Source organism: Malaclemys terrapin, chromosome 21 (genome assembly GCF_027887155.1).
Source record: "Malaclemys terrapin pileata isolate rMalTer1 chromosome 21, rMalTer1.hap1, whole genome shotgun sequence".
In the NCBI taxonomy this organism is placed as follows: Eukaryota; Metazoa; Chordata; order Testudines; family Emydidae; genus Malaclemys; species Malaclemys terrapin.
In genome coordinates, this window is record NC_071525.1 from 15,699,604 (window position 1) to 15,719,526 (window position 19,923).

The following is a 19,923-nucleotide window of genomic DNA, read 5'->3' on the forward strand; positions in this document are numbered from 1 at the left end:
TTGGGAAGCAGTGGGAATAAATGTATCTAAATGGATAAGTGTGGTAGAGGGAAAAGGTCATTGGTGTTGGGTATGTAATGAGACAGGGTTGGATCTGGGAAAAAGCCGTTGCCTTCGGCATATTGTGGCCAATCGTGCATGGGATTATTCGAACAAAACTAAAGAGTGGTGGGCCAGGTATGGGGTTATGAATTTTTTCTCGACCTGGGATCAGACAGAAAAGTCAATCTCATGTTCCCCCTACAGTAACCTTAGTGAAAACAATACAATCTTTCAATGCCATGCAAATAACACCACTCCTCGTAAGGAGAATTACCCTGTGCCCCTTTGGAGGATATTACTCCTTTGCAGGCACCTATGTGACAAATGGGTGCAACCGACCCTTCCCGGCCTTAATAGGCCATCATTGGGTTTGTGGGACCAAAGCTTATACTGCGTTACCAGCTAACTGGTCAGGTATCTGTTATCCCGCCCGACTCTTCCCAGAATTCCGAGTGCTAGGGTCCTTCCCACGAGAACGCCTCCGTAATTTCAGGCGAAGAAGAAGGGACTTACCAGATGCCCAATGGTATGTAAATAACATAAGCCCCTTAACCTGGGAAGAGGCCACTGGCGGTTCCCTTATCCCACTTGGGGGAGTAATACACCATGCAAAAGGGCTCCTGAGGTTACAAGCAGTACTTGAAATAATGGCAAATGAAACCGGAGAGAGTTTAAGAGCCCTGGCCAAAGAAACAGAGGCGATCCGACAGATAGCCCTCCAAAACCGTCAAGCCTTGGACATAGTGCTGGTGGCCAAAGGAAGGACCTGTGCTCTCACTGGAAAAGAATGTTGTGTGTTTATACCTGACGACACCAATGAGGTACTAGATCGCGTTAGCCACTTAGAACAAATCGTATATCTTCCCCATGAAGAGCCGAGTTCTTTATGGAAGTGGCTAAGTAACCTGTTCAATTTCTCTGGCATAGGAAACTGATTGTTTCAGGGAGCCCTGACTATCCTGTTTGGAATCCTAATGATTTTTGTATGTTTTCAGTTAATCTCCTGTTGTATACAGAATTGTGTAAGGTATGCCACCCAGGTGACTGCCCCAAAACAGAGTGCTAATACGATGATTTTGAATATCGCTGATGAAGAAATGGATAAAGAACGATTAATATGTGGAACCCAGTAATTGTTGGTCATAGCGTAGCTTGACCAAAAGGAGGGATTATGAAAGTAGAATGAATTATATTGTAAAAATAGAATGGATTGAAGAAATGCTGTATGTACCTTTAAGCTGAAATAAGGAATGTTGAAATACAGCTGTCAGAAAAAGGAACATTAAGGCATAAACAATGAGTCTGCTTAAGCAAATGGTGGACCATTAGCCGGAGATCTGTTAGTAAGGAAATTGAATATGTATGTCTAGCCTCAGGTAAACTTGTCAGTTCTGCTTTCTTTGTCCTCTTGTTAAATTCTCGCCCTTTTTATCTGTACTGAGAGCCACAAAACTCCCCTTTGACTGCTGCTTACCCCTGTACGTTCCTAAACTAATTCAGTGGCGATCATGTGCAGAGGGAGTGCCCTAGGTGCCTACATTTCTGCCTGTGTGCATGTGCTGTGCTGCCTCACCGCAGGCGCTCAGACGCCGTCTCCTGTCTGTGCTCCAGACTGATCCACAAACCAGGGAAGACAGGCATTTGTCCACCTCAATTGCATGCTGGGCCTGATCAGGTAGGCATGCCCAGAGGCTGCTTACTGGATTGGGCCCATTAGGCGAGTTAACACAACAGTTGCAGGTGGTGGAGGGAACCTTCCTTTATAATCTTTAGCTTAGTGGTTATGGGATGTGGGAGACCCCCAGTTCAAGTCCCTCCTCTGCCTGATGAGGAGAAGGAATTTTAACAGGGATCTACATCGCTCAGGTGAGTGCTCTAATCACTAAGCTATAGTGTCATTTAACTTTGTCTAGCCCAATTAATAAATAATGATTTAATTTAAGTTGAAAAACTTCAATAGAAGAGACTGAGGGAGCACCAGATCAGGATATTCCATACCATAGTGATTAGGGTTCTCACCTCCGATGTGGCAGATCCCTGTTCAAATCCCTGCTTCCTCTCAGGTAGGGTGGAGGGGGGGACTTGAATGTCGGGGGGTTGTCTTCCACATCTCTGTTGAGTACTCTAACCACTAGGCTAAAGGTTATAAGAGAGCTGCTCTCTGTCCCTCTTTCTCCCCCCCACCCCAGCTGTTTTGTGTAAACTCATCTAAAAGTCTTGATCCAGTTGGTGGCATCTGAGCACACCTGTCAAATCAGGCCTATTCACCGCTTAGGTGGCCTAATGCCTTTCTTACCTCAGTTCATGGATCTCTAGCAAAGATAGGTGCTGAACTCTGAGAGAAGCGTGGGACTTAGGATATGCCCCTGTTGTCTGCCTCTCCTGCTGGATGGCTTAGGTGGCTCCTAGCATGCTGGCTTTGTGGATTGCATTCAAAGGTGCCTATCGCTTTGCCTAGTGGCCTAAAAGTTAGGTGTTGTGACACTGATCATCCTATGCCTAAGTCCCTTTTGTATATATTAGCCTATGTACCTAAATACCTCTGAGGATCTGGGCCAAACACATTTCGATGTTGATGAGAGATAGCTGTCTGACTTGATATTTTATGGATCTAGTGCTGCAACCCTTACTCAGATCTGAATTGTACTTACGCTTGTGGGCCTGTGCGATGGGGTTTCCACCCCACACAAGGCCTGGAGATGAAGATTAGACCAATTAGGCCTTAACATTTCCTGGCTTTCCTCCACGTGCAGCCTATAGGTAAATTGGCATAACTTACCCCTTCAGGCCTTGTTTGGAGATGAACACCGCATCACAGCTTGCTTGCATGAATCTGCACCACTCAGGAGTAAAAGATGCAAAACCCAGAGCTTTTATTTGAAAGGCGATTTATCAAAATCTTACATCTCACTATCAGGGGCTTACTTATGCCAGTGCTTTGTCTCTCATTCCGCACAGACTCAGCAATATTTCCCACTCTGATGTGCAGTGGATCTCCATAGCATGACAGGGGAGGGATAGTTCAGTAGTTCGAGCATTGGTCCTGCTTTGAGGAGGAGCTTGGACTAGATGACCTCCTGAGGTCCTGTCCAACGCTGATATTCTATGATTCTGCATGCAAAACATCAACTGCCATCCAAGGGAGTTCCACTTGTGGAATGAATGCAGGTCCATAGCAATTGGGATCAATAGTGATTCAGACTGTTGGGGAGTTGGTTTGTAAAGCATGTTGGGAACCTCTGGTATGAAAAGCAACAAAGAGTCCTGTGGCACCTTATAGACTAGAGGGCTTCCAGATCAACGCAGAACTGTATCATGTTCGTGCGGGTGGTGGGGCAAAAAGAGAGTCCCCGAGGTAGGACAGTCGCTTCTGCCGAGTTAAGTGTGGAGCTGGATAAATTGACGATATTGCTGGGTGATTTTGGGGTACCACTATTCTATCGTGGCCCCATGTGGCAGGTAGGATTTTAGACAGCTTACAGTCCTTTTTCCTTTGTAGAAAGGTGAAGTGTGTAATTGTAGATCTCCTGTCTTCTTTTAGTAAAGTCTGTTTGTGTGGAGGGTTGGTTATGTATGAAAGTCTCCAGGTTGGAGAGCTCTTTCTTCATGTTTTCCTGTTTGCTGTTTGTACTCCTCCAGGTTTTTGTATATTGCCATTGCTAATATCTGTCTTCTGTCCATTTATCCTTTTATGTAGCGACTGTCCAGTTTGGCCGATGTACATAGCAGAGAGGCATTGCTGGCACGTGATGGCGTATATAACATCGGTGGATGTGCAGGTGAATGAACTGGTGATGTTGTAGCTGATCTGGTTAGGTCCTGTGATGGTGTCGCTGGTGTAAATATGTGGGCAGAGTTGGCATCGAGCTTTGTTGCAGGTGAGAATATGCTTAATGTTGGTGGGTTGTCTGTGGGCGAGGACTGGGCTGCCTCCCAAGGTCTGTGAAAGCGAGGGATCATTGTCCAGGATGGGTTGTAGATCACTGATGATACGTTGGAGAGGTTTAAGCTGAGGACTGTAGGTGATGGCCAGTGGAGTTCTGTTGGTTTCTTTCTTGGGCTTGTCTTGCAGCAGGACGCTTCTGGGTACACGTCTGGCTCTGTTGATTTGTTTCCTTATTTCCTCGTGCGGTGTAAGAGAAGGTCCGGACTCACCCCTGCGGCGCCTCCTGCTGGTCGTCCAGGGAATTAGCTCACCAGCCTCTGGAGTGCCCTCTGCAGGCGGGTGATCCGCCTTGTCCTCTGCACTGGCCCCTGTGTCCCGCCCAGGACCCTGGTGCCCCTTGCTCTGGGTGCTGCCCCCTGGCAATACCCACACGCTAGGTCTCCCCTCCCAGGGGAACCCCCACCCACTAACCCCACCTCACCTCAGGATAAGGCCACTGCCAGTCACCAGTTAGCCCCCACTCTCTGGGGCAGACTGCAGTATAGGTCACTCATCATCAGCAAGGTTGGTTTCGGACCTGCTGCCTTGGCCTAGACCTGGGCTGCCCTCTGCAACCCCCAGTACCCCTTGGCCTATTACCAGGCCGCAGCCTGGGGCTATCCAGGCTGGAGCTCCCCAGCTCCTCAGCCTTTCCCCAGCCCTGCTCCACTCAGGTACTCTGTCTAGCTCCCTGCAGCCAGGCCCTTCTCTCTCTGCACTCAGAGAGAGACTCTGGCCTGAGCTCCTGGCTCCCAGCCTTTATAGGGCCTGCTGAGGCTGTTTGGGGCGTGGCCCCAGCTACAGCCACTTCCCCTAATCAGCTCAGCCTTCATGCTCCCTGGGCTCTCTCAGGCCCTTCCAGGCAGGAGCAGGTGTCCACCCTGCTACATGCGGGTATCGTAGTTTTGAGAATGCTTGGTGAAGATCTTGTAGGTGTTGGTCTCGGTCTGAGGGATTGGAGCAAATGCAGTTGTACCTCAGTGCTTGGCTGTAGACGATGGATCGTGTGGTGTGTCCGGGATGGAAGCTGGAGGCATGAAGGTAGGGATAGCGGTCGGTGGGTTCTCGGTATAGGGTGGTGTTAATGTGACCGTCACTTATTTGTACTGTGGTATCTAGGAAGTGGACCTCCCGTGTAGATTGGTCCAGGCTGAGGTTGATGGTGGGGTGGAAGCTGTTGGAATCATGGTCGAATTCTTCCAGAGTCTCCTTCCCATGAGTCCAGATGATGAAGATGTCATCAATGTAGCGTAGGTAGAGAAGGGGAGTGAGTGGACGAGAGCTGAGGAAGCGTTGTTCCAGGTCAGCCATAAAGATGTTGTCATATTGGGGTCATGCGGGTGCCCATAGCGGTGCCACTGGTCTGGAGGTATCTATTGTCACCAAATTTGAAATAATTGAAACAATATACAAAACCTGTGGCAGAACACTTCAACCTCCCTGGCCACACAATAGCAGATTTAAAGGTAGCCATCCTACAGCAAAGAAAAAATTCAGAACCACACTTCAAAGAGAAACTGCTGAGCTTCAGTTCATTTGCAAATTTGACACCGTCAGCTCAGGATTGAACAAAGACTGAATGGCTAGCCAACTACAAGAGCAGTTTCTCCTCCCTTGGTGTTCACACCTCAACTGCTAGAAGAGGGCCTCACCCTCCCTGATTGAACTAACCTCGTTATCTCTAGACTGATTCCTGCCTACATATTTATACCTGCCTTTGGAAATTTCACTATCAAAGAAACTGAGGAACCACCTGATCAGCATCCTATACAGGAAACAGGAAAAGATCAAAAAAGAGCTCTCCAACCTGGAGACGTTCATAAATAACCAACCCTCCACACAAACAGACTTTACTAACATAAGACAGGAGATCTACATTACACACTTCACCTTTCTACAAAGGAAAAAGGACCGCAAGCTGTCTAAAATCCTACCTGCCACATGGGGCCACGATAGAATAGTGGTACCCCTATCTCACCCAGCAATATTGTCAATTTAGCCAGCGACACACTCAACCCGGCAGAAGTCTGTCCTATTCTGGGGACTCTCTTTTTGCCCCACCACCCGCACGAACATGATACAGATCTGTGGTGATCTGGAAGCCTACTTTCCCCATCTCCGACTCAAAGAATACTTTCAAGATAACACTGAACAGTGCACTGATACACAGATACCCTCCCACCAACAACACAAGAAGGAACTCCACATGGACCTATACATAGAATAGACCTATACATAGAAACAACCCTGACATTATAATCAAAGAGGCTGATAAAGGAGTTGCTGTTGTCATCATGAAAAGGTCTGACTACCAAAAGGAGGCTGCCAGACAACTCTCCAATACCAAACTCTACAGGCCACTTTCCTCAAATCCCACTGAGGAATATACTAAGAAACTGCACCATCTACTCAGGACACTCCCTAAACTAACACAGGAACAAATCAACACACCATTAGAGCCCCGACCGGGTTTATTCTATCTACTACCAAAATCCACAAGCCTGGAAATCCTGGATGCCCCATCGTCTCTGGAATTGGCACGCTCACTGATGAACTATCCGGACATGTGGACTCTCTACTCAGACCCTGCACCACCAGCACTCCCAGCTATCTCCGTGATACCACTGATTTCCTGAGAAAACTACAGTGTATTGGTGATCTTCCAGAAAACACCATCCTAGCCACCATGGATGTGGAGGCTCTCTACACAAACATCCCACACACAAATGGAATACAAGCTGTCAGGAACAGTATCCCTGATGATGACACAGCACAACTGGTTGCTGAACTCTGTGACTTTATCCTCATGCACAATTCTTTCAAATTTGGTGACACTAACTGTTACAGTGAATGTTGTTAATGTTGCTATTGTTAGTTAACTCTTCCCTTTCTCAGTCAATTTCCCCAGTAGCAGAAAACCTGTACAAGTTTTAAGGCCCCTACATTGCCAGAGTGATGGAAAGGAGCCTTATTATAAATGACAGTAAGGGAATCCTCAGCTAGGAAGATCTATGTGCTTTCTCACTTTATTTCTGTGCCAAAGTGGCACAATGGGGTTAGAATACAGCTCAGGATTTATTTTACTTACCCATTAAAAAAAAAAGACCTTTGAGGGCAAATAAAACATTTACCAAAGAGTCAATAAAATGTCAGGACAATCAGAACCAAGAACTTCCCAAAGTACCCAGCCAGGTCCAGGACAATGATTACCAAAACTGTATGACTTTCATGTGTGAAAGTCTCAACAATTTAAAATGACAGTCTACTTTGTGTGTGTGTGTGTGTGTGTGTGTCTGTGTGTGTGTGTGTGTGCTGTTTTGTGTTCTGTAATGTAATTTAAATGAAAGGATATTAGTTACCAAGTGTTTGTAACTTAACTTTCATGTGCTTAGGAAATGCTGAATAGTTATTGTGATGTTTCTGTATTGTAGTTTAAGTAAATTACCAAAACAGTTGAATCTGATGTGATTATATTGCATTATTTTGATAAATAAAGGATGCAGAATTTTGATTTTGATTTTTTTTTTTTTTTTTTTTTTTTGGTGCAGAATTCCCCCGGGGTAAAGGATATTGACTTTTGAAGGAGATGCTAAAATGAGAAGCTGTGACCAAGTTCTGTCATAGACCAGGCAGTGCCCTGAGTGATCCAGAAGCTGGTGCTTCCTTAAAATGCCTGCAAGGTGTGATCATCCAACAGTTCCCCTTTCAGGAAGATGATTGCCATATTACACGCCTCCAGCCTATTCCCTACACTGAGGTATCACCCTGTGTGGTGTTTGAGGAGGGAGGAACTGAAGAGAGACTCAGTATTTGCTGGGCAGAAGATGGCCCACTCTTCAGTTGATCTGCCTGAGACTGGGAAGTTGGAGATGAAGAAGATCTCTGTCTCAAGGAAAAAGAAGCACAAACAGTTCCATCAGCACAATCCCATTTAACCACCTCTCCGTAAGATCTGTATCAATCTGCTGCATTGTAAGCTCTTTTGGGCAGACATTGTATGCTGCTCTTTAAAGCTCTGATGACATGATATAAATTGGAAAGTAAAGAATCATTCTTTCTTGATGTAAATGCTAAGATGAGAAGCAATAGTTGGGGGAAGATGTCGGTCGGCCAGTGTCCTGAGGAATTTGGTGCCTCCTTAGAATGCCTGGAGCAATGTAATCATCTTGTATTTACGTTTTCAGGTAGATGGCAACTCTATTCCATGCTTTACCCTGAGCTTTTACTGACCCCTCCCTGCACAAAAGAAAGATGTACCCGCACAGTAGATCTCCTGTACTCACTGAATGGAAGAGGGTCTGCTCTAAATTAAATAGTAGTAAACTCCTTTGCCAAAGCAGTAACTGAGGCTTGGTCTACACTGGGGGGGATCGATCTAAGTTACGCAACTTCAGCTACGTGACTAATGTAGCTGAAGTCAACGTACTTAGACCTACTCACCGCATGTCTTCACTGCGGTCAGTCGGCTGCTGCCGCTCCACTGTATGTATATATATTGTACATACATATTTATATGTATATATATTGGGGAGGGTGCATGTCCAAGTTTGTGCAGGGCTTTGGGTGTAGACAATATGGTTACCACATTTCTAAAAAGATAAACACATAACAATATATTCTCGGCAGTCATTGTAAGGAAGAACTACATTCTCTCTCACCCTGGGCATTTTCTGACCAACAACCAGTTCCAACCATTCCTCCTCACGTTAACATTCTCTTGCAATGCAAATACACCTTTCCCGTAATCCTGACTTCATCCTGCTTCTATCTAGTTAGTGATTGTGGAGTCACCATCCGGCCGGGTTTCCTCGGACATGTCTGACTTTTTCAGCTGTAAATGGCCGTCCGGGGGGATTTCTAATAAAGTAGAAATGTCGGGGATTTCCCCCTTCCCCTCATGCAGAGTGCGGCGCGGCTGATTGGACGGCTGGGCCTGATTGAAAGCTGCTCGCAGCCACTGGGGCCTCTAGCAGCCAGAGTCCCTGCCCCGCGCCCGCTCCCTCCTCCCCCGCAGAGCAGCGCCCCATTGTTTGGCTGCACGTGGAGCTCGCAGCTCTCCCTCGGCCTGGGGGGGGGCAGACAAGGGACAGGGAACGGGGGGGTTAGATTGGTCGGGGGTTCAGGGGGCTGTCAGGAGAAGGGGGTGTAGAGAGCGGTTGGGGCAGGCAAGGGACAGGGAACGGGGGGGTTAGATTGGTCGGGGTTTCGGGGGGGCTGTCAGGAGAAGGGGGTGTAGAGAGCGGTTGGGGCAGGCGGGGGACAGGGAACGGGGGGGTTAGATTGGTCGGGGGTTCGGGGGGGCTGTCAGAAGGGGTGTAGAGAGCGGTTGGGGCAGGCAAGGGACAGGGAACAGGGCGGTTAGATTGGTCAGGGGTTCGGGGGGGCTGTCAGGAGAAGGGGGTGTAGAGAGCGGTTGGGGCAGGCGGGGGACAGGGAACAGGGTGGTTAGATTGGTCGGAGGTTCTGGGGGGGCTGTCGGGAGAAGGGGGTGTAGAGAGCAGTTGTGGCAGTCGGGGGACAGAGAACGGGGGGGTAGATTGGTCGGGGGTTCTGGGGGGGCTGTTGTGAGAAGGTGTAGAGAGCGGTTTGGGCAGTCAGGGGACAGGGAGCAGGGAGACTTAGACAGGGGGTGGGGTCCTGGGGGAAGTTAGGGTGGGGGGGTGTCTCAGGAGAGTGCAGTCAGGGAACAGGTAGGGGGTAGGGGAATTCCGAGGGGGGCGGGAAGTGGGAGGGGGCGGGGCTAGGCGGCACCCCGTGTCCTCTTTTTTGATTGTTGAAATATGGTAACCCTATGCTAGTTCATCATTTAGCAGCAAGGCATTCCCTGGGAAATATCCCTCCCTCTTCCTCCCTCTAACTTCACCACCTCAACCAAGCTTCACAATCATCATAGCTGTGAACAGTATTAAATTGTTTGTTTAAAACATATACTGTGTGTATATCTATATAATATATAGTTTCTGTCTGGTGAAAAAAATTTCCCTGGAACCTAACCCCCCCTATTTACATTAATTCTTATGGGGAAATTGGATTCGCTTAACATCGTTTAGCTTAAAGTCGCATTTTTCAGGAACATATCGACAATGTTAAGGGAGGAGTTCCTGTACACTTTGCGCCTAGAAAGTGATGGCCATTCATATGTAAGCATTTGTTAACAGTTATTGCATCATGGCATCTGAGATTATTTCTTGGCATCTGTTAACTTTTAGTACCTTCTTGGATAGGTAGAAAAATAGAAACAATAAAAAATTCTATTTGGACAATTCCTAGCAAGGCAGCAAGAAAATGGAGGATTGTGAACAATCCGGACAAGAAGGGCAATAAAGAAAGCAGACAAAGAAATGCAAGTGTGATGGGGTGTTCACCCCACACTTTCCTTGAAAGGGTTAATGCAGACTGAGAAGAGGGCTAATTAACCCACTAGGCCACAGCAGAGAGGAATCAGGTGACTAAGCAATCCACTGATTGAATGAGGAAGCCAGCTGAGGAGGGGATTATAAAGGCTGGAAATTGGCAGCAAAGGAGGGGAAAGTCTGTAGTCACTCCCTGGGAGAAGGGAGGTGTGTTTGGGCTGGCAAACCCAATGAGAGGAGAAGCCAGGACAGGGCTCAGGGAAAGGCAGTAAGGCCGAGAAGGGAACAGGCTTTGATTGCTGGCTAGAGGGTCCCTGAGCCAGAACCAGTGTAGCGGGCTGGCCCGTGTTTCCTTGCCAGCCATTGACGGAGTGGCACTCCAAGAAGCGGCGGCTCCGGACACCAGCACTCCAAGCGCGTGCCTGCCGGTCGCCGTGGGGGCAGCAGTCAGGCTGCCTTCGGTGGCATGCCTGCGGGAGGTCCGCCGGTCCTGCGGATTTGGCGGCAATTGGGCGGCGGGTACGCCGAAGCTGTGGGACTGGCGGACCTCCCGCAGGCATGCCTCCGAAAGCAGCCTGCCTGCTGTGCTTGGGGCGGCAAAAAAGTTACAGCCGCCCCTGACTACAAGGCAGTGAATGGGAAGACTGCTTAGGACTGCTGAAGGAAGACCGGCTCTCTTCAATATCTTCATTAACAACTTAGATATTGGCATAGAAAGTACGCTTATTAAGTTTGCGGATGATACCAAACTGGGAGGGATTACAACTGCTTTGGAGGACAGGGTCATAATTCAAAATGATCTGGACAAATTGGAGAAATGGTCTGAGGTAAACAGGATGAAGTTTAACAAAAACAAATGCAAAGTGCTCCACTTAGGAAGGAAAAATCAGTTTCACACATACAGAAGGGGAAGAGACTGTCTAGGAAGGAGTACGGCAGAAAGGAATCTAGGGGTTAGACCACAAGCTAAATATGAGTCAACAGTGTGATGCTGTTGCAAAAAAAGCAAACATGATTCTGGGATGTATTAACAGGTGTGTTGTGAGCAAGACACGAGAAGTCATTCTTCCGCTCTACTCTGCACTGGTTAGGCCTCAACTGGAGTATTGTGTCCAGTTCCGGGCACCGCATTTCAAGAAAGATGTGGAGAAATTGGAGAGGGTCCGGAGAAGAGCAACAAGAATGACTAAAGGTCTTGAGAACATGACCTATGAAGGAAGGCTGAAGGAATTGGGTTTGTTTAGTTTGGAAAAGAGAAGACTGAGAGGGGACATGATAGCAGTTTTCAGGTATCTAAAAGGGTGTCATAAGGAGGAAGGAGAAAACTTGTTCACCTTAGCCTCTAAGGATAGAACAAGAAGCAATGGGCTTAAACTGCAGCAAGGGAGGTTTAGGTTGGACATTAGGAAAATGTTCCTAATTGTCAGGGTGGTTAAACACTGGAATAAATTGCCTTGGGAGGTTGTGGAATCTCCATCTCTGGAGATATTTAAGAGTAGCTTAGATAAATGTCTATCAGGGATGGTCTAGACAGTATTTGGTACTGCCATGAGGGCAGGGGACTGGACTCGATGACCTCTCGAGGTCCCTTCCAGTCCTAGAATCTATGAATCTATGCAATAAGGACTGAGTAAGGATGTAGTAAGAACTGAGTAGGAAGGACTGAGAAGGCATCTAGTAAAGAATGATTAACCATGTAGTAAGGACTCAGTAACCAAGTAGTAAGGACTGAACAGCCACATAGTAGGGACTAAGGCCCAGCTTTACGAAGGTATTTAGGTGGCCAATGTTGCAGAGAGGCCCAAGTAGGACTTACCAAGTCTTACACAGGTTAGGTGCCTGCAGCTCATGGCAGGTCAATGGGAGTTAGGCACCTAGCTCTGGCACTTTTGTCAAGCCCAAGAGGCACCTACCTGCATTCAGGTGTCTAAATACCTTTGGAAATCTTGGCCTAAGTAGACGTGTAGTCATATAATTATCATCCCTAGCTCTTAGTAGCCTTTGTCATCAGTCAGTCTCAAAGTACTTTACAAATGAGGTATGGTGGGGAAACCGAGTCACGGGGAGGGTAAGGGACTTGCCTATGGTCACCCAGAAGGCCAGTGGCAGAGTTGGGAATAAAACACAAGTCTCCTGAGGCTCTGTCTAGAGGCTTTATCCTCTCGTGAATGACAAGCCAAAATACAGAGACTGTAGTAGAGTCTGTGGGGTCACCATGTGGTAGGGATGGAGTAACCGTGTAGTAGGGACTGAGTAACTGTGCTTCCCCGCTCTTTGAGCTGTGGTCAAGTGAAAAATTCTCTTAGTTCTCCAGAATGCAGCTCCTGGCCAGTAACATGTTATGCCCCATGGTGTCTCGGTAGATCACAAAGATACTCATGGGCATTGGGCAGGTAGCTTTCGGCATCATCTTCACCCTGGCGAAATGAGCACCAGCTAATAGCGATACATGTGGGGACCCCCTTTTGGACTGGGATCCTGGTAAGTCCTAGTGGTGAGGGCTTCGGGGTGTGTGTGTGAAAAGAAGGAGGACATCGTCTCCAAATCCTCACTGTAGCGTGGTTTAGCCAGCCAGCACCGTGCCCTGAACCCGGCTTCCCGGAGCATAGCCAGTGGTCTTTGGAAGCCCAACTGGCACAGCCAGGGGTGGCAGAGTGGTGACTGAGGCACTGGCTGTGGGGCTTGGAGAGCCCCCTGACCTGCCGCTGACCTGCTGGGTGAGCTCGCATGTCCCTTCTGTGAGTCCTCCGGGTGGCCACTGGCTGTGTGTCTGTGCAGAGCCCCGACCTATCACAGGGGCTTCTTTGGTCCCCATCCCGCAGCACCTGGACCCCTCCCCCATCTTCAACTGAGTCCCTGTGGGGCAAACAGAGCCTCTGGCATGGGGGGAAAGGGAAGAATGTAGAACCCAGAAACCCCCTGGCATGGAAGGGAGGGGAAGTGGGGGACACATAAGGCCTTTGGCATGGTGGGAAGGGAGCCTCTGGGATGTGTAATGAGCTTGAGTAATGTGTGACCTCTCCCCCTCCCCCCCCCCGCCGTGTATTGATCCTCACCCTGCCTGTGAGGGAGGGAGTGCCATTATACCTAATGCATGGAGGGGAAACTGAGGTACCAAGCGAGTGGGGGGCACTGGGATGGTCTCACCTGTTGGGTGAAGAGTGGGCGGCAGCTTTCACCCATCTCTGCTTTTCCCCCAGTACATCCTTTCGGGGTTCATTTGTGTGGCGGCTGCCAAGAACCCCAAGATCTCACTGGTAAGGAATGAGGTTTTTGTCCCCTGTTTTTTGAGCCAGTTGGAATATATTGGGGTTTCCCCCCAGGGAAAGTTAAATGAAACATGAAAAATTTGGGGGGGAATTCACTGCAAATTCCAAAGGAAAATTTTGACTTTTTTCCCAACATTGAAAATTCTCATTCAAAAACTGCCCAAACGGCTGAAAATTGAAACATTTTACTCAAAAACTGTCACAAAAGGAAGAATTTCCAGGGGGAAATTGCCCAAAATTGAAAAATTTCAGCCCAAAACAGCCACCAAAAATTCTCCCCCCCTCCCAAGTTTTTTCAGACGGAAACAGCAGCCCACCCCAAAAAGCTAAAAACGGCCAATTGACTGCCAAAATTTGCCCAAGAAAGAGCAAATTTGTAGCTGGAAGGTGCTAAAAAGTGCAGGGAAAATGAAAAATGTCTACTCAAAATTGCCCCAAAGCCCAAAACGTTGCTACTGAAAACTGCAGCGAATGGCTGAAAGCCACCCGTTTCGGGCTGAAGATTGTAACGAGGAACAGAAGAAGAGCTCTGGAGATTAGGCTGGCTTGCCTCTTTCCCCAGCGGAAGCTGGGATCTCACCTGCCTTGTCTCTCTAGACACTAAAATCTCCACCGACCTGCTGTACCGTGGAGACTGGGCACAGGCCAAGGGCGTCTGGAGGGGTGCAGGATTCAAGGGCAGGAGGGTGGCTGGGGGGATGCAGGGGTGGGAGGTGTGGGGTGCGTGGATGACATAGCTGGGCCTCCTGGCCCCACGTCTCTGGCGCCTTCTCTCCCAGGTGAAGGCCATGCTGGCTATGAATACCCTCAGTGCCATAGTGGCCAGAGTGGGCATCATCCTCTGTTCGCTCTCGTTTATCTTCTACTACCCGCACGGAACCTACCAGTGGATCAAGGAGTCCAAGTCCTGCGCGCCGATCTCCCGAGTGCCTGCGGTGAGTCCGGCCGCCCCCCGGGCCTGCCCAGCTCTGCCCCGCGAAGCTGGGGGCACTGGTGCTATCTGTGACCCTGCTCATCAGGCCGTGGCCCAGGAGTTGGGACTGATGCCCTGAACGCCATTAGGGGGCGCCATGCTGTAGAGACGGGGCAGGGGCTCAATGAAGGGCACAGCGCTGCAGGGAGCAGGGTGGGAGGTCCCTAGCGGGCGCCATGCTGAAGGGAGCAGGGCGGGAGGATCAGCAGGGGGCGCTGTGCTGTGGGGAGCAGGAGGCTCAGCAGGGGGCGCCGTGCTGTGGGGAGCGGGAGGCTCAGCAGGGGGCGCTGTGCCGTGGGGAGCGGGAGGCTCAGCAGGGGGCGCTGTGCCGTGGGGAGCGGGAGGCTCAGCAGGGGGCGCCGTGCTGTGGGGAGCGGGAGGATCAGCAGGGGGCGCTGTGTGTATTGTCAGTCAGTCCCTTGTGGATCTCCCCTGGCCAAGATACCATGCCTGGGGTGGCCACGATTCTCCTCGCCTTCACCATCCTGGAGTTCTGCATCTCCATCTCCGGTGCTGCCTTCGGGTGCAAAACACTCTGCTGGGACAGCTACAGCGACATGGTGACAGCCTCTGTGCGAGGGGCTGGGGGGCTGGGAGCCAGGACTCCTGGGTTCTATCCCAGGCTCAGAGAAGGGAGTGGAGTCTAGAGGTTAAAGCCAGGGGTGAGGACTCCTGGGTTCTATCCCTGAGTATGTGAAAAATTTGTCATAGAATCTCAGGGTTGGAAGGGACCTCAAGAGGTCATCTAGTCCAACCCCCTGCTCAACCCCAACTAAATCGTCCCAGCCAGGGCCTTGTCAAGCCTGACCTTAAAAACCTCTAAGGAAGGAGATTCCACCACCTCCCTAGGGAACCCATTCCAGTGCTTCACCCCCCTCTAGTGAAAAATTTCAGGTTTCAGAGTAGCAGCCGTGTTAGTCTGTATCCGCAAAAAGAACAGGAGTACTTGTGGCACCTTAGAGACTAACAAATTTATTAGAGCATAAGCTTTCGTGGACTACAGCCCACTTCTTCGGATGCATCCGAAGAAGTGGGCTGTAGTCCACGAAAGCTTATGCTCTAATAAATTTGTTAGTCTCTAAGGTGCCACAAGTACTCCTGTTCTTCTAGTGAAAAAGTTTTTCCTAATATCCAACCTAAACCTCCCCCACTGCAACTTGAGACCATTGCTCCTTCTTCTGTCAACCCATCTTCTTTTTAGGTCAGTTGACAGATGTAGGAACCGCCCCCGCTCCCCCCGCCCGTACTTCCCTAGGGGAGTTATTCCATGAACAATTTGTGTCTGTGCACTGCCCTCTAGGGCTGCATGGGAGTGTGGGGAGATGGAGGGAGGAGTAGGGGCTACAGGGGAATGTGGGGGGGCAGGGGAGTGGTTGTCCCAAGGGCTGTCCCTCATGCTCTCCTCCTGTCTCTCCCTCCAGTCTGTGGTGATTTATCAGAACATGGGGCCCCAGCTGTCTTCGCCAATGACCCCCCGAAAGCCCCACCCCCTTACCAGGACACCCAGACCCCCTGAGCCGTGCCCCACGCCAGCTGCCAGCCGACCCCAACCATTGCGAGCTGCTGCTGGCCCTACAGTGGCCCCCAGGGGGCAGCGCAGCATCTGCGTCAGCATCGTGGCTGCTGACAACTGGGACTCGCTCCTGATGGTGCCATCTACACTAATGGTGTCACAGCTTCCTGCTGCGGATTTAAAGAGACAGTTCGAGACTACAGTGTGGAAAATTACAGCTTCTTTCTTTCTTCTCCGCTGCCGACAGGATCTGATTCCTCTCTGCTGCACATTCACCCCTGATCTCCCGACACCCAATAAACGTGTTTCATACGAACGACCAGCCCCAGTTTCTGCCTCTCTTATTCATCAGGGTCCCTAGACTTGGTGTAGGGACAGGGGCAGCCGAGGCACAGCCAAAATGCTGGACCTGGGGTGGGCACCTGAGAACAGGTGAGCTCGGTGCATGGCACAGGCCTGCGGCGCAGAGAGAAAGGCAGCGAGCTGAGAACAGGTGAGCTCGGTGCGTGGCATAGGCCCGCGGCGCAGAGAGAAAGGCAACGAGCTGAGAACAGGTGAGCTCGGTGCGTGGCACAGGCCTGCGGCGCAGAGAGAAAGGCAGCAAGCTGAGAACAGGTGAGCTCGGTGCGTGGCACAGGCCCGCGGCGCTGAGAGAAAGGCAGCGAGCTGAGAACAGGTGAGCTTGGTGCGTGGCACAGGCCCGCGGCGCTGAGAGAAAGGCAGCGAGCTGAGAACAGGTGAGCTCGGTGCACGGCTCACACCCGCAGTGCTGAGACAAAGGCAGCGCGCTACGTGCTCTAAAATCCACGTGGGAACTTGGATTGCCTTGAGAGCTGGTGTTCCTCTTGGGGCTACAGGGTAGGTTTAGAGCTATAAATCTTGGGCAATTTGAGCGAGGGGTTCCCGAGAGGCACCCCTCCCCCAAGAAAACAGCTTTGCTTAAGGTGAACAGATTCTCCCCATTCTCTTTGCACCCAGACAGGGGTCAAGCCAGCGGTTGGTTCCTGCCCTGAGCAAGCTCAGTCACTCACCATTTATCCCGGCTAGTACGTGGCACCAACCTGCCCCTCGAGGGAGCAACGCTGAGCCCGGGGTTCACCTGAGAGCCTGCCCCTGGAGACGGGGGTGTGGTTACCAGGCACGTGCCAAGGGAATGATGCGGAGCCGGCGGAGTCAGCACACCCAGCTGGGCTGCCAGCCGGGCCGAGCTCCCCGAGCTGGTGGAGGTTAAAGGAGCATGTTATGGGCATGAAACCTGAGCCAGCCCCAGGCGCTGGCAGTTCAAATACAGGCACGGACTGAAATCGGGGGGTGAGGGAGTAAACCTGTTGCTAAACTGTACCTGTGTTAAAGGCGGGCAGGGGAGATTTGGGCACAGCAGCAACTTGGGAAGGGCTCAAAGGAACTCAGACATGCAAAGGCTGGTGGAGAAGGGAGTGAACATTAGGGGCTGGAAGGGGGGGAGCGGAGATTAGAGTGGAGGTGGTTATGGGGAGGGGGCTAGGTGGTAGGGGACAGGAGTTAGGGGGATCCGAGGATGGGGTGGGGATTATGGTGACACTCCTCTGTGCTGGTTCTGAAAAAGTGTGTGAGTGGGGGGGGCTCTAGTGGTTAGAGCAAGGGAGCTCCTGGGTTCTCTTCCAGCTCTGGGAGTGGAGTGGGGTTGAATAGTTAGAGCAGGAGGGAAGGAGATAGAAGTTAATTGCAGGGAAAATCTTCCCCTCCCCCCCAATCTGGCTGCCCCTGGAGGGGACTGTTGAGAACAAGCTGTTCTCTCCCTGGGGCGGGAAGTGCCTGGTCTGGGGAGGAAGAGGAACTAAGGAGAGTTGGGGAATGGGGGGAGCCGAGGAACTAGCCCTCGGGTGGGGCAGACCAGGATCTGGGCCCTGAAGGGTTAATATTGAGCAATGGTTTAGCAATGACTCCCTCTGCCAGTAACTGTGACCCTGGAGCTGTGCTCAGCCCCCCGCATCCCGATGCCCCCCGCCCCACTCCCCGCTGCATGGCCCCCCCGCCCCACTCCCCGCAGCCCGGTGCCCCCCACCGCACTCCCCGCTGCATGGCCCCCCCCGCCCCACTCCCCGCAGCCCGGCGCCCCCCGCCCCACTCCCCGCAGCACGGCGCCCCTTGCCCCACTCCCCGCATCCCGATGCCCCCCGCCCCACTCCCTGCAGCCCGGCGCCCCCCGCCCCACTCCCCGCTGCATGGCCCCCCCACCCCACTCCCCGCAGCCCGGTGCCCCCCACCGCACTCCCCGCTGCATGGCCCCCCCCGCCCCACTCCCCGCAGCCCGGTGCCCCCTGCCCCACTCCCCGCAGCACGATGTCCCCTGCCCCACTCCCCACATCACAGCGCCCCCCGCCCCACTCCCCGCAGCACGGCGCCCCCCGCCCCACTCCCCGCAGCACAGCGCCCCCCGCCCCACTCCCCGCAGCACAGCGCCCCCCGCCCCACTTGGATTTGAGAGGTGAATATCAGTGCCTGGCAGCCATCCCTGTGTGGCGTTATGGCCCCCCCAGAGGTGGCTGCATCTCAATACCAGGCAAGCCATCCCTGTATGGTATTATGTGCAGCTGATCCCTGGCTGCCCTGCCCCAGAGGTGGCTGTATCTCAGTGCCAGGCAAGCCATCCCTGTGTGGTATGTGCAGCTGTTCCCCGACTCCCACCCCAGAGGTGGCTGATCTGTTGTTTCTAATCTCAGTTCTTTCTTTGCATGACATGGCCAGATGGAGACCAAGATGCAGAGGGGGAAAACACATCTAGCGCAGGGAGTGGGCATCATGTGGAAGATGGGGTGACCAAGGGTGGGAGCTTCCCACTCCAGGCCAAACCAGATCCCCTCCACGTAGCCCCAGTCATAGAGTCATAGAATCAAGGAATATCAGGGTTGGAAGGGACCTCAGGAGGTCATCTAGTCCAACCCCCTGCTCAAAGCAGGACCAACACCAACTAAATCATCCCTGCCAGGGCTTTGTCCACGCCCACAATCATACAGCAGGTAACTGCTCTGCCCTCCAATGTGCCCCCCAGTCCCTCCAGTGGCAACAGCCCAGTTAGGTGTGACTTGGCTGGGAAAAGCTCCCTACATAAGAGCTCAGCCTGAAAAGAGTGACAGGGATGTTAAAAATGGAAGAAGGACCAGCTGGGAGAGCAGGGGGCTGTGGGTCAGGAGTGAGGGCCACGGCCGAGCTGCTGAGGGGAACCCCAGGGCTGGGATAGCAAGGGCTGCAGGTTGGGAGTGAAGGGCACCGGCAGAGCTGGCGGGGGTGGGGGGTGGGGCAGAAGGGTCCAAGATCTGAGTCTCACCCTCCTTTGATCTCCCTGCAGCCACCACAGGGTCTGGAGGCTCCAGTTCCAGCAGCACGAGCACAACCGCTTCAGGTAGGAGAAACAACCAGCCCCCACCCCCATCCCACCACCCCAGAGGCAGCCGCATCTCGGTGCTAGGCAAGGGCTCCCTGGGTAACCAGCCCCAGAGGTGGCTGCATCTCATGGTCGGGTGAGGGCTCCCTGGATAACCAGCCCCCCACATCCCACCCCTGTTACCAGATTTGCCTGTTACTTTGGGGTACGCTCATTTATTAGGGTTACTCTTCTGGGGGGAGTGTCGGTAATTCTATCAATGTACTGCTTGTGTCACTTGTGTTCTCATACAGAGCTCTACTTCTCCCTTCTGCAAGTTCCCCAGGACCTAGGTTCCCCAGGGCTGGGTTCCTCCAGCCCCAGAATCAGACACACGCACACACAGACACACAGACATACACACAGTCTGAGCGGACCGGGTCAATCAGCACTTTCAAGCTGATCCCCTCTATGTCCCTGGACTCAGCAGGCTGGGTCGAGCAGC

At 51.7% G+C, this 19,923-nt stretch overlaps 1 protein-coding gene and 1 pseudogene across 1 annotated transcript in view; both read left to right on the plus strand.

Annotated features, from left to right (window-relative positions):
• Nucleotides 1-19,923, plus strand: part of LOC128826928 (uncharacterized) — a 303,519-nt gene that overhangs the window by 204,450 nt on the left and 79,146 nt on the right. Inside the window, exon 2 of the mRNA XM_054010502.1 lies at nucleotides 3,740-3,821. The gene's annotated coding sequence lies outside the window, so the exon portion shown is untranslated. The remainder of the gene's footprint in view (nucleotides 1-3,739; nucleotides 3,822-19,923) is intronic.
• On the plus strand, nucleotides 10,051-16,436 carry LOC128827348 (uncharacterized; annotated as a pseudogene).